Source organism: Leptonychotes weddellii, chromosome 7 (genome assembly GCF_054177405.1).
Source record: "Leptonychotes weddellii isolate Sample4059 chromosome 7, ASM5417740v2, whole genome shotgun sequence".
Taxonomy (NCBI): domain Eukaryota; kingdom Metazoa; phylum Chordata; class Mammalia; order Carnivora; family Phocidae; genus Leptonychotes; species Leptonychotes weddellii.
In genome coordinates, this window is record NC_138375.1 from 130,993,132 (window position 1) to 131,007,593 (window position 14,462).

The 14,462-nt window shown below is 42.4% G+C and overlaps 1 long non-coding RNA gene across 1 annotated transcript in view; it reads right to left on the reverse strand.

Annotated features, from left to right (window-relative positions):
• Nucleotides 1-9,814: 9,814 nt before the first annotated feature.
• Nucleotides 9,815-14,462, reverse strand: part of LOC145722767 (uncharacterized) — a 93,721-nt gene continuing 89,073 nt past the window's right edge. Inside the window, exon 3 of the long non-coding RNA XR_014147285.1 lies at nucleotides 9,815-10,909. This is a non-coding gene — a long non-coding RNA (uncharacterized LOC145722767). The remainder of the gene's footprint in view (nucleotides 10,910-14,462) is intronic.

Here is a 14,462-nt window from a genome sequence, read left to right on the forward strand (position 1 = left end):
CATTTTCATACACATGAAGTGAGGTTAAAACAAATACTGAGTTTAGGGGCACCTGGCTGGCTGTTGGTAGAGCATGTGACTCTTGATCTCAGGGTCTTTAGTTCAAGGCTCACATTGGGCATGGAGCCTACTTAATTTAAGAAATCAATTTTTTTTTTTTTTTAGTTTTAGTTTTACTTAAGTAATCTCTACACCCCATGTGGGGCTAAACTCACAACCCCAAGATCAAGAGTCACACACTCTTCTGACTGAGCCAACCACGTGCCCCGAGCCCACTTAATTTAAAAAACAAAAACAAAGATAAATTTTGAGCTTAGACTTAAAAAGTCAACAAGTCAGGAAGGACAATATGCAATCAGGCAGGAAGTAGAGAGAAGTAGTTTTACACCATCTTATCTCAAGATAGAAAGGACTTAAGAGTCATTTATATACATAGGAGTGTCTCCAGATTCTTCTTGTAGAATCCCGTTGGAAAAAATACATCCTTCCCATCTGCTGCTCCACCTTGAGAGGCTCAGTCCAAAACTAATGGCTCTGGAGAATTGAAGGCTGTGCTATGTCCCACAGATCTTCCTATGGGACCAAAGTATCTGATGCTCTGGGGGAGCATGGAAGCTACAGCTCCCCATGGTCAGCTCCAGAAATTGGCTGAAGACAGCTCCTTACCCCAGGCCACACCTTCTGGGAGCAGCATGAATCCAGTGACTGGTCAGCACAGGAACACATAGGGGATGTCCTTTGCCATGTGGAATAACACACTGTTGGTTTCAGAACTTCCTGTGAGGTTAGCTGAGAATATTCTTAAGATTGCTTTGCAGCCCAACTTCCTCTGACCACTCCCGCTTCCTTCCCTTTTTTTCTCTTCCCCTAGTGTGCAGTATTCCCTAAGAAATCTTCCACACACCAATATCCATCTTGGGGTCTGCTGGGACATGGACATGGGTGGGGAATCCAATCCGTAATGACAGGAAAAGGCTTGCAGGATGGCGGTCCTTTCTGCCCCAAACAGGATCCTCTTCCTCCGCCTCTAGAGTTAATCAGCTACTTTCACTGAATCAGAATATTCCTTCCTGCAGTTGCAGATGAAGTTGTCTCACTGGAGACACTGAAGGGTGGAGGTGACAGAACACCATCTGATTTGCATCAAGGACCAGAAGCTGCATTCAGGGAGACCCACTCTGCTTGCTTCCCAAAGCACAAGTCAAGTCATAGGGTGCAACAGTTGCCCTGAGGTGCACGTGTACTGATCGAGATGATGCGGACAGTAGACCCTGCATTGGAGGATGCATGTCTTTGCACACTGGGAAACTAAAATGGAAGCCCTTAAGCTAGCTGTTGATATGATCTTATTATTTCACATTTAGAAAGCTCCAGAGAGCAAAGGCCTTTAACACATCTGCGAAAATGGAAATAATCCTCCTTTACTGCCAGTGACATTCGCAGAGCCATTAAAAATTCAGTTGTCAGGGCGCCTGGGTGGCTCAGTTGGTTAAGCGGCTGCCTTCGGCTCAGGTCATGATCCTGGAGTCCCTGGATCAAGTCCCGCATCGGGCTCCCTGCTCGGCAGGGAGTCTGCTTCTCCCTCTCCCACTCCCCATTTGTGTTCCCTCTCTCGCTGTGTCTTTCTCTGTCAAATAAATAAATAAAATCTTTAAAAAAAAAAAAAAATTCAGTTGTCAAATGAATAAAGGCGCGCTGACGTCCTAGCTCAGAAGAAGCAGGGCAGGAGGTACTATTTAAATCTCTTTGCTGGAAATCTGTCTTATCAGCTTTCAATGACATTGGATCGATGTGTTTATCTGGAAATCAGAAGTGATTTCTGTCGATCCCTTGTTACAGTCACAGTTCAATTAAAAGCCTGAAGGAGCCCTCTTATCAGGCCCCAGCATTTGGTCTGAGTCATCACCAAATACACTTTCCCTGGAAACAGGATTTGTATTTTCCCTTTCATTGACTACAGAAGTTATTCCAGCTTAAGTGTGGTTTTGCTCACCAACTTTTCAAAATGAGAGATAAGGTTTTTATAGTTAGCAGGATACCTGGCCTTCCTCCACCAACATAAACTCAACAGCTCATGATTAGATTTTCCATACACACCAGAAAAATTGAGATTCACTTAATAGTGATTTGTTGAATAAATTAGTTTCTATTAGGGGTGCCTGGGTGGCTCAGTCGGTTGAGCGTCAGACTCTTGATTTTGGCTCAGGTCATGAATTCAGGGTTGTGAGATGGAGCCCCACACTGCACTCTGCGCTCCGCATGGAGTCTGCTGGAGAGTCTCTCTCTCCCTCTCCCTCTGCCCCTTCCTCAGCTCGTGCATGCTCTCTCTCGTTCTCTCAATAAATAAAAATCTTTAAAAATAACAATAATAAATACATGTTTTTATTAAATTAGAGCATTTAAATGCTGGCCCATAGTAAAGCCCATCAATCCAATAAATAAAAATTATTATTAATGAGATTATTTATTCTCTCACAGAAAATGTACCTAATATTTGTAATGTCCTTTACCAAATAATAATCAAAATATTTTCTATAGTTCCAAGGAAAGCTACTGTTAATGGCACTTTGAGGGGGGTGCAGTTTCTAAACCTCACAACTTCTAAAATCTTGGTTAAGCTTCTAAATATTCAGGGGCGCCTGGGTGGCTCAGTCGTTAAGCGTCTGCCTTCGGCTCAGGTCATGATCCCAGGGTCCTGGGATCGAGCCCCACATCGGGCTCCCTGCTCTGCAGCAAGCCTGCCTCTCCCTCTCCCACTCCCCCTGCTTGTGTTCCCTCTCTCGCTGTGTCTCTGTCTGTCAAATAAATAAATAAAATCTTTGGGGAAAAAAAGCTTCTAAATATTCAATACTAAAGAAGATATTCTATATATCTATATTCATATATAAACATATGTACATATTCACATGTAAGTAAAGTCCTTTTCTTTTAAACATACCCACTTTATCCAATGTATTTAAATCAGGAGTAGGGATGCCAAGAATTTTATTTCCCTGTAAGATTTTGATTAATCTTAGAATTCATAAAATTGAGAGTCTCAAGGCATGGAAACCTCTTGGTGAGCTTACTGGCCAACTTTAGCTTAACAACAAGAATGTGGAGACTCAGCAAGATCATATTTGAGATACAGTCAAAAAAGATCAGCTTTAAAGCCTCAAGTACCTACCTGGGTTCAAGTCCTTCATTTACCACTTAGTTTGAACAAGTTACTAAAACTCCTTGACCTCAGTTTCCTCATCTATAAAATGGGACTCATAAAAGTTCACTTAGGGGGTGCCTGGGTGGCTCAGTCAGTTAAGTATCTGACTCTTGGTTTCCACTCAGGTCATGATCTCAGATTCCTGAGATCAAGCCCTACGTTGGGCTCCATGCTCAGTGGGGAGTCGGCTAGAGATTCTCTCTCTCTCTCTCTCCCTCTCCCTCTGCTCCTCCCCTGGCTTGCTCTCTCTCTCTAAAATAAATAAAATCATTTTTTTAAGTTAACTTAGAAAGCATTTTAAGATGAGTGTGAACATTACACATCAATTAATTATGGTACCCATTATTATTAAATATGCCTAGTAACTTAGCAGGTGCTGCAAAATGTAAATGCAAAGTGAGGTTAACTTAATTTTTTTTTGAGGGATAATTGACACTCAATGACATTAGTTTCTCATGGACAACACAGTGATTCAACAGTCTACAGGTAACGTTGTGCTCACCGCAAGTGTAGCTCCCATCTGTCACCATACAAAGCTATTACAACCCTCCTGACTATATTCCACAGTTAAGGTATATTTAAAGGGTCCAAAGTTGAGAAAATACTGGATAAACTGTGAAATGGGGTGGTGACCCTGGACGAGGGCAGTAACTTTGAGACAGGGAGGAGAAATGTTTTTTCAGTTGATACAAAAAGCTCAAGAGATCAGGCCTAAAACCCATAGAGTCTCTGATTAAAACAAGAGCAGACTGACTTCCACCCCTGTGTCCACATACATTCCCCAACCTCCTAGGGACCCACATGAGCTCATTTTCCCTCCAGCACTATGCATCATGTTTCTCATTAACCGTGTTTCTCATGAGCCACAATTTTACCAGGATTAAAATCTTAGAAAGAGGTTGGGTAACCTGCAGTATGATATATACAGGCCCTGAACCTAATCATTTTTCAGCCTATTGATCTGATTTCCATCAGGTACTTTATCACCGATCCTAGTGGAAATTTTGCAGAGCCATTAAAATCATAGAAGAACTGAATGTACTTTTCAATTATTTGCAAAAGTGCTAATAAATGAATCTATACATTGTGTGAAGTCAGAAGACTGTAACACTCCAAAATAAAGGATTTTTTTTAAACAAGGACTCTTTTATCTGTAAAAGATGCTTTTTATTTTTTATTCATTTGAGAGAGACTGAGAGAGCACAAGCAGGGGGAGAGGCAGAGGGAGAAGGAGAAGCAGACTCCCCAACAAGCTGGGAGCCCGACGTGGGGCTTGATCCCAGGACCCAGAGATCATGACCCAAGCCAAAGGCAGATGCTCAACCATCTGAGCCACCAGGCACCTCTAAAAGATGCTTTCTAAATACTACCATCAACTAAACATTTAGAACATACTCTGGGCCCAATATTCTAGCAAATATAGATCACAGAAGGATAGGCACTTACAGGATGTTTACAACCCAACTGGAAATTTGACTAACACACATAAAACCATTATTGAACTAGTAAACTCATTAGGATGTCCGTGTGAGCTGAGGAGATCAGACAATAATGATACCCCTTTCCATGGCTCTTTTATAGGTACAATTTCAGCTGCCATACAGAGAGATCCAGTGAGCAGAGCATTACTATTCCCACTTGACAGGCGATAAACTGAAACTCAAAAGCACTTAAGGCTGTGACTCCAGTCTTAACGACACCCAGCTCTATAGGGACCCCATAATGCAAACACGGAGCTTTCCTACCCAGCATCCATTTCCCCCTTTTTCTCTCTAAAGCCAGGATTTTGTGCACAGATGGGTCTTCTGGGAAGCTGGTCCCAGTTCCATGTCCAGGGGACACCTGGCGGGTTTGTGATGATGCATTTCCCTTGCAGGCAATTGGATTAGGAACAGACTCTCCACCCAATTCTGTCCAGTTCTGTTGTGATGCCTGCCAAGGGCCTCCTGAAAAACAGTATGTGAGTCCTGAGAAAGAACTGAGAGATACATACTCTCTCTCTTCCCCCAGTCACTGCTGTATGTGAATGTTAGGTGTGGGAACGGCATGGCCGCCTAGCTGCTGGTCTGCCGATGAAGCTGACACAAAGGTAGAAGAATGGAGGGATGGCAGGACCTACGTTCTCGATGGCGTCCCAGCACCTCCAAAGCCCTTCTCGCTTTTGAAAGACCCATTAGGTGAAATGAGCAATTAATTGCCTTATTGGTACACCAACTGAGAGCATTTTGGGGTGTTCTGATTTTTATTTAACTCGCCACAAAAAGCATCCTAAAAATGCCTTTGAATCAGGATTCAAATGCAGGCCCTTCAGAGGGCCTTCCACCTGTTTTCCCACTGTGCCATGTTCTTCCTCCTCCTCCTGGGAGAAAACAGGACTCTCACTGGTGGGTCAGGACTGAGAATTTCCTGGGGAGCAGCAGTTGGCTGGGAATGAGTTGGGAACATGAAGCCACACCCACAATGCTCTGCTCCTACGACCAGCTGAGCATTTCCTTTATCCTGATTTTAGTATTCTGAGTGACGGGCAATATTATGTGCTCCAAAATTCTGTTTGTTACCATCGCCAGAATATTACAGTCTTTCGTACTCCTCCCCCTCCTCCTCTACCTTCTCTTTCATGATTGGGCTGGACAGATTGTGTTCCTGTTCTGCAGAACTAAGGTCCTGGGTTAGTTCGTTCATCCACCAGTCACTGATCCCACAGTATTTCTTAAAACCCAGAGCTCCCATTCAGCACTATGATGACTACTATAGAGAACACGGCCTGTACCTTCGGGGAGACCATACTGTGCTCAAGACACAAAATAGAGATAAGAATAAAAATAACTATTATTTATTGGTTCATATCAAGTGCCTGATATAATACCAGATGTTTTACTGACACTTCTCCCCTATACACTTGGGTAAGTAGAAAGTATTAGAAGAATATATATAAGCATTTAACAAAATGGCTCTTCATACTGATATTTAGCAAAAAAAAAGAAAAAGAAAATCAACATCTATTCCCAAAAATATGTATTGCATAAGGGCACTGAGATAATGAGCGATTCACTACTTCCTTTGTCCAAATCTTCTGTAATGTTTTAAAATTGTTTTTAAAACTAAAAAATGCATGAGTCTGATTCAATGTATGAGTAAATTTTTCTGAGTCTGTCTCATTTGAAAAATGAAGAGAACTCTTAGCTACGTACGGGGTCTATGTGAGGACAATTTTAAATGATTACACACAGAGAGCTTATCTAAGAATAGTGAATTCTTAATCAACATTAATTCCCTTTCCTCTCTAGCAAAAGAGTGCATTTCATTATTCTGCCTAGCAAAATGCCAGGACTAAATTTGGATAACCCAATCTCATTGATTCCTAATGGAAAGCATTAGCATAGATGAAAGGAAAATCCAACTTTTTTTTTTTTTTAATCCACTGCAATAGTTTAAAGCCAGGAAGCACATCAGAGGGAAATAGTCTATGACACAAAGAGGTTTTTTTGATCATAAACGATCGTTCCATTTTTTAAATTGCCTCTCAAGTCAGAAGGTAATTTCTCTTACCCAAGCAAAGCTGCTAGAACATCAACACCAACAATAATATATACAAACGCCGAAAAACCATAGGATCATCTCAACAGGCGCAGAAAAAGCATCTGACAAAATTCAATACCCACAAGAGGTAAAAATCTTTCAGCAAAGCAGAATAGAAGAGAACTACCGGAATCTGATAATGACTACCTTAAAAAAAAACTTCAGCTAATATCGTACTTAATGGTGAAAGACTGAATTCTCTTCCCCTAAGAGCAGGAAGAAGAAGATGCCTGCTCGGAACACTTCTACTTAACATTGTATTCGAATTTCTAGTCACTGGGGAGCTCAGTCGGTTAAGTGTCGGACTCTTAGTTTCAGCTCAGGTCATGATCTCATGGGATCCAGCCCCACATCGGGCTCAACAGGGAGTCAGCTTGAAGATTCTCTCCCTCTCCCCCTGTCCCTCCCCCCATGTTCTTGAGCATATGCATGCACACACAGGCTCTCTAATAAATAAATAAATCTTAAAAAAAAATTTCTAGTCACCGTAATAAAGCATGAAAAAAAAGACAGATTGGAAAGAAAGAGGTGAAGAGGTGAAACGATCTTTATTCCCAGACAGCATGTCTACATGTAAAATCCTAACACGTCAACAAAAAAACTTTTTAGACCTATTATACAAGTTAGTAAGGTCACTGGATACTAGGTGAATACATGAAGAGCAATTTATATAGGCTAGCAAAATTTGAATTAAAACAGGAATTTAAAAAATACTATTACCAATATAATCAGCATCAAAAAACAAGAAATATTTGGGGGCAAATTTAACAAACTATGTGTAAGAGCTACACCCTGAAAACCAAAAAACCTTGCTTTTTTTCCCAGTAAGAAATTTTAAAAGACCTAAACAAATGGAGAGTTCTGTTCGTGAATGTTAATAGTCAGTGTTATCAATTCTCTACAAATCGATCTGAAGATTCAACACCCCAATCAAAGTGCCAGGAGGCTGTTTTCGTAGCTACTGACAAGTTGATTCTAATATGTCTGCGAAAATATCAAGAACTTAGAATAGCCAGGATCATTTAAAAAAAAAAAAAAGTTGGAGAACTGACACAGTAACTGAGTTACGAAAAAGCTCCATTAGTCAAGACAGTTTGGCAGCAGGGAGAGATCTGACACAGAGATCAACAGAACAGAGCTCAGAAATAGACCTGCATATTTACAAGCAACTGATTTTGACCAAGATGTAAAGGTAATTCCATGGATAAAGTCTGCTGTAACAACTGGATCTGCCAAAAAAATTAAAAAATAAAAATATAGAGCATTGATCCTTACCTCACCCTCATTGCTCGGCTTCCAAAACAAACCCGTTGTGACTTGAGGAAACAACTCCAATCACTGGAGCCTGATTCTCAAGTTGTTTAAACAGAAAGACCTTTCTCTTGCTCTTCTTTTTTAAGTTTTTAAAGTATGCCTCACTTGCTTGACATTTAACGTCCTCACATACCTTCTCTCCTGTTGCTTTGTTTTTTTCAAAAATGCAAATAAAAAAAAACCCCGGCAATATGTTTGAGTAACCAGGTATTTTCACAAATTACCATAATGCTGAAGGGCATGTCTCCTCCTCGGGCTTTGTTTTCACCCACATAGGGAAATGGTGAAGCAGACCCCCAGATGTCCTCTCTTAAACTAACTCACAGACTGGCCCACCTGGTCATCAGGAGTTAAATTCGTCCCTGCTCTTTCTTTGGTGGGCACTTTCCTGACAATCAGAATCAGCTGAAGTGCTTTTATTTTTTTTTAAGATTTTATTTTTGAGTAATGTCTACACCCAACGTGCGGCTCGAACCCACAACCCGGAGATCAAGAGTCGCATGCTCTATTGACTGAGCCAGCCAGGCGCCCCCAGCTGTGGTGCTTTTAAAAAAGAGCCCATCTGAGCTCCGCCCAGAGTTACCGAATCAGAATCTCTGGGGATGGCTTCAGGAATCTCCATTTACGACGAGTTTTTCAGAGAGTTGCTCTTACTCAGTAAGGTTTGAAAATCACCAGAAGGTTGGATATATAAAGACTGTGATTACGTGAAATGATCTGATTTTAAATATTTTTCTAACAAACGTAAAACCATAATAACAGAAAGCAGACTATAGAGTGAGTACTCTATTGGTGGGACTCTGCGAGGGGACTAGGCTCTCCAGTTTGGACCACCTGGAGGGCTTGTTCAAATATAGACTGCTGAATCCCATGCCCAGAGTTTCTGATTTAATAGGTCTGGGGTTAAGTCAGGTCATTTGCATTTCTAACGAGTTCCAGGTGGTGCTGAAGCTGTGGGTCTGGGGGACCACACTTTGAGAACCACTGAGATGCTTTAAGATACTAAGAGTGAGAGTAACGTAGGGGCTCCTGGGTGGCTCAGTCACTTCTCCCTCTCCCACTCACCCCTGTTTGTGTTCCCTCTCTTGCTGTCTCTCTCTGTGTGTCAAATAAATAAATAAAATCTTTAAAAAAAAAAAGTGAGAGTGGCATAATCAAATTTACATTTAAAAACCCCTCTGGTGCAGTAATTTTCAACTTTGGCTGCACATTATAATCATCTAGGACAGGAGACCCAAGAGCTCTTAAACAGAAGCTCTTAGGGGTGGGGGGGCAAGTCTCAAGCATCAGTATTTTTTTTTTTAAGCATCAGTATTTTTTAAAGCTTGCAGGTGATTTCAGTAAGTATCCAAGTATACCAATCGTGCTTTGGTGATCTATAGCAAAGGTGTTGGAGACAAGTGAGACTGGGAAGCCACCTGAGACAGTGCTTTATAAACCTAGTTACCGGGAGGGGAGGGGGACAACCCTGGGTGGTTCCATCGGTTAAGTGACCGACTCTTGGTTTCGGGGCGGGTCATGATTTCATGGGTCATGGGTTCCAGCCGTGTTGAGACTCCACGCTCCCAAGGGAGTCTGCTTGAGCGTCTCTCTCTCTCTCCTTCTGCCCCTCCCCTCCACCTGCTCACACATGCACGTGCTCTCTCTCACTCGCTCACTCTCTCAAATAAATACATCTTTTTAAAAAATAAAAATAAAGGGGCGCCTGGGTGGCTCAGTCGTTAAGCGTCTGCCTTCGGCTCAGGTCATGATCTCAGGGTCCTGGGATCAAGCCCCACGTCGGGCTCCCTGCTCAGCGGGGAGTCTGCTTCTCCCACTCCCCCTGCTTGTGTTCCCTCTCTAGCTGTGTCTCTCTCTGTCAAATAAATAAATAAAATCTTTAAAAAAAAAAAAAATAAAATAAATAAAAATAAACCGAGCAGCCCAGAACTTAAGGATAGGCAAGTGGGCAGGACTCCAGGCCCCCTTCCCTGATGACAATAAAGCAACTATGCTTTCATCTTTTCAACTGTTCATTTAAAGGGAAAAAAGCAAAAGGTTCCGTGGCTCTAAAATAAAATACACAGGTTCGGGCAATCACTGAGTTAGGAGTGCACATAAATCAGCTTGGCTCCAATCTTGTCGGGAGTCACTGAGAGTGGCGCAGGGCGGCCGGGATTTTATGTCGCCCGAAAGGTCAAGCAGCAAATGGTAGCTGCCAAGTGAGAAACGTCGTGTGGAATGAGGAGCTTGGGCAGGCTACCCTCAGGGTCTGGCTCCGGTGCTGTACTTTATTAGGATTCCCTAGGGAGGAGCATCAGCACTAATGGAACCGGAGTCTGATGTTGGAAGGGAGGAGTTGGAGATTTCATGTCTACAACTGGGGTCATTCATCCAGGAACCACGTGGAGATGTTGTTATGGGGGGTGTTTTCAGGGTACACTCCATGGAAAGCAGAAATTCCTCGGGAGCCAGGAATATGACCATTTTTCCTTCTCATGAGACAAGTGAAGATAAATTCTGTGAGCATTGTTCATCATTCCCAAGGAAAGGATGCCAAAAAGTCACACAGAACTTGTTATGAATGGTAATTATGTATTTACCTTGAAGAAAACATATAACCAATATGGATATTAAGGATTTTGGTGGCACGCCCTCGAGGCGTGCCCTTTCCAACTGGAAAACACAGACTTCCAGAGGGCCATTAAGTATTCCCAAGGGATCATAAGCATGGTTGGTTTTGAGGGAATCAATTCCAGGCTCCACTCTTATCTCTTCCTTCGTAAGTGGATCAGCTGACCGCTGTATATACAAATATCGGATTATTATGTTGTACACCTGAAACAAATAAAATGTTCTATGTTAATGAGATCGCAATGAAAAAATGGAGCAGCTGAGAATGTCTCTGCAGTGGAGACATCTTGCTGATTCTCCCCACTTCCTAGTCACCCTTTGCCCTTTACAATAGGAAAGAGTACCTCTCTCCCCCAGTCCTACCAGGGTGCATCACTTTAGGGTTTCAAAAGTTCCAGGAGGCCCAAGGATCTGACCTCTTCCACACCCCACAATTATGTCTCCTCCCTGAGAGGGAATCTCTGGAGTTCAAAGCCAGGAGCACACCAGTAGAGAAGTGACAAAAATGTTCGTAAATGAATAATATCTCTGTTTTCCAACCTTTTCTGAGGATATATTCAACAATGTCCCTAAGAGTCAAGAATCGTGGGTACAATTAATAATCATTGGTAAGTCTTGATAAAACTTTTTTGACATACATTCCAGAAATGGGGAAGGAGGGTGGTTCTGATGAGTTGGTAACAAATCCCCTTGGAAATTGGATGGTTTTCCATTCCTTAATTTCAACAAAACTGAAGGAGCACCAAATCAAGTTATTGGCTGATATATTATTAAAATCATTTTTGATGATATGTAACTGTGTGATTTGGATGCATAATTTGGAAGGAGTTCAAAAATTCATTGCCACTTGCATAATGTGACTCCTTCCACTTCCATATACTTTATTTATATGGGGATATGGCTTTTGGTACTCATATCTAGAAAACAAAAATATAAATAAAAGTGATGTTCAGCCCTATTTTGATTCCAGCAATGAGTAATATTTATCTATGGACTTATAACCTAACTGGACAACAAGTCCTAGTAGTTTTATCAAGAGATACGTGTCCTCAAAAATTTTACCATTTGTGTCTAAAAGTCACTCATCAAAATTTTTATTTATTTTATTTTGATTAATTGTGCAGGAATAATTGGTTGTTATGGTAATCCAATCCAGAAGAAACTTTTTCCCCCCCAAGAAATCATCTACAAAGAATATCACAGTAAAGTCAAGTTTGGGAAGCACAATTTAAATTCCAATTTATATAAATATTTTTCTTGCACAGACATGTGGTAGAACGATCAATAATAGGATTCCAAGCCTGAAATATATTATCTTGGTATAAAATTCTCTGCAGGAAGTGGAATGGAAATATGAGTCCAGGATAAACGGAATGATGTAAAATTTCTGTTAAAGGAAACTTCTTACATATCTTGTAAATTGATAAGAGAATCAAATCGCCAAGGCTAGAAACATTTGCGAGCAATGGAACAATCACAGTGCACCAGAAATTACAAATCATTTCAAATATTTAAACTGATATTGGAAAAAACAGTTATCAACATAAAAACGGTAGGGTGCAGTTACATAATTTTTCATAATTCTTTTAGTGGCTATGTGAGGAAAAAAATGAAAACATTCTAGTGAATGTTTCTCCCCACTATTCTATTTAGAAAGAGGTGAATTCGTTGGCTGGTCAAACAAGACTTTTTTTTTTTTAGATTTTATTTATTTATTTATTTTTAGAGAGAGAGAGTAGGGGGAAGGGCAGAGGGAGAGAATCTCAAGGAGACTCCACACGGAGCACGGAGCCCAACAGAGGGCTCCATCTCCTGACCCTGAGATCATGACCTGAGCCGAAATCAAGAGTCAGATGCCCAACTGACTGAGCCACCCAGGTGCCCCCAAACAAGACTGTCTTGGATGGCATTTGTCTAATGGATTTAAGCCCAAGAGGAGGGGAATAGATTTCAATTTTAAACTACCACCCTGCCTTCTGATGCCCAGGAAGGATGTCTTGTTGTAAAGACATGAGGAACCATGATCAGAAATCCCACGTGGAGGCTCAGCTGGAGGCCAAGAGCATTGAAACTTTCCACTTCAGAGGCTGGAAGCAAAGAGGTAGTATTTAAGGATTGTTTAGATACTGCACTTACTGAGAAATAAACAGGGCTCATTCTCAAAGAGATTTAAAAACCTGGAGCAGTCTGACACAGAGAAAGGGAGCCCCCCCAAATTTGGGCAGTATGTAGATTTAGAAAGGCATTTTGGTTTGAAGGTGGGGGCCATTTTGAAGTCTCCTACTGAAGGACAGAGCCTCTGCAGATGATCCGAAGGACAAGCTTACCTCTTCCAAACGGCAGAGTCATTTTGGAATTCTTGGGAATCTTGAGTTTCACCTATCTATAAAACCTGTGGCTCATAGAGGTTAAAGGTCTTGCCCAAGGTCACGTGGTATTTTAGTGACAGATATAAGAACAGAGTCCATGTCCTCTCTTCTCAGCCTTTTGCTATTTCTACAGTATGACCAGAAAAGTGAAGCCAAAAACTGTGTCTCTAGTCCTAATTTCCCACATCATGTAATATTTTACACATAAGGAAATGTTAAGATCCCCTTAAATGCAGCTAGCATAGCTTATAAAGCTTAAGGAGCAAAATGCCAGGTCCCTGAGTGCATGATGAATTCCCTCACTGGATGTGAGGAAGAAAATCACTTTTAAAACAATAATGAAGGGGTTCTTGGGTGGCTCAGTTGGTTAAGTGTCTGCCTTCTGCTCTTCTGCTGGTGTCTTGATCCCAGAGTCCTGGGATCGAGTCCCACATCAGGCTCCCTGTTCAGCAGGGAGTCTGCTTCTCCTTCTCCCTCTGCCCCTCCCCCTGCTTGTGCTCTCTCTCTCTCTCTCTCAAATAAATAAGATCTTAAAAAAAAAAAAACACTATTAGAAACCCCTCTTTCTAATGAATACTTGTACTCCTGTTGAGATAAAAGCTTGGTCTGGCAAAATTTCCCTCTTCTTTTTCCTGGAGATAGGGGAAGCATGGGGCTTCCTTGCCTACCCTTGCTGCCGTTCAAAGCAGAGGAAAATTCCCCTGTGGTTTTATTGCTGCAGATGACACACAGCACTCTGCCACACGCAAGGCTGAAGAAAATGATACACGATTCGCTTGTAATTAAATCTGTAGATTACAGGTCAAGAAAAATAAATCCAAACCTTCATCAGAAGATTGAACGGATGGGGGAGGGGGGGAAAGATGGCGGAGGAATAGGGGACCCTATTTCAACTGGTCCCCGGAATTCAGCTGGATATCTACCAGACCACTCTGAGCACCCAGAAACCAGCCTGAGATGTAAGAAGATCTGGATCTCTACAAACAGAATATCGCAGGCGGTTGGTTTTGAGGTACAAAGCGGAGAGCCGTGATTCTGCGGGCAGATATAGGAGGATAAACGGCGGCGGGAGGGAGCCTGGCCATGGGGATCCTACACCGCCGGTGAGTGACAGCCTTGCGCGCTGCAGATGGGCACAGACTCGCAGACCGGTAGCATTGGGAACGGACTTTAGGGCAGCCCCCGGGGTGGAAAACCAGAGCAGCGGGGTCGCACGCACGCGAACTGCAGCCCCCCAGACAGAACCCCGGAGCGACGCTCACGCGCACACGAACTGCAGCCTCCGAGACAGAAACCCTGTGCGCCGGGGTCCCGCCAGTGAACTGCAACCCCCGGGGTGGGAACCCCGAGTGGCGGAGTCAAACGCGCGCGAACTGGGAGCGGGTGGC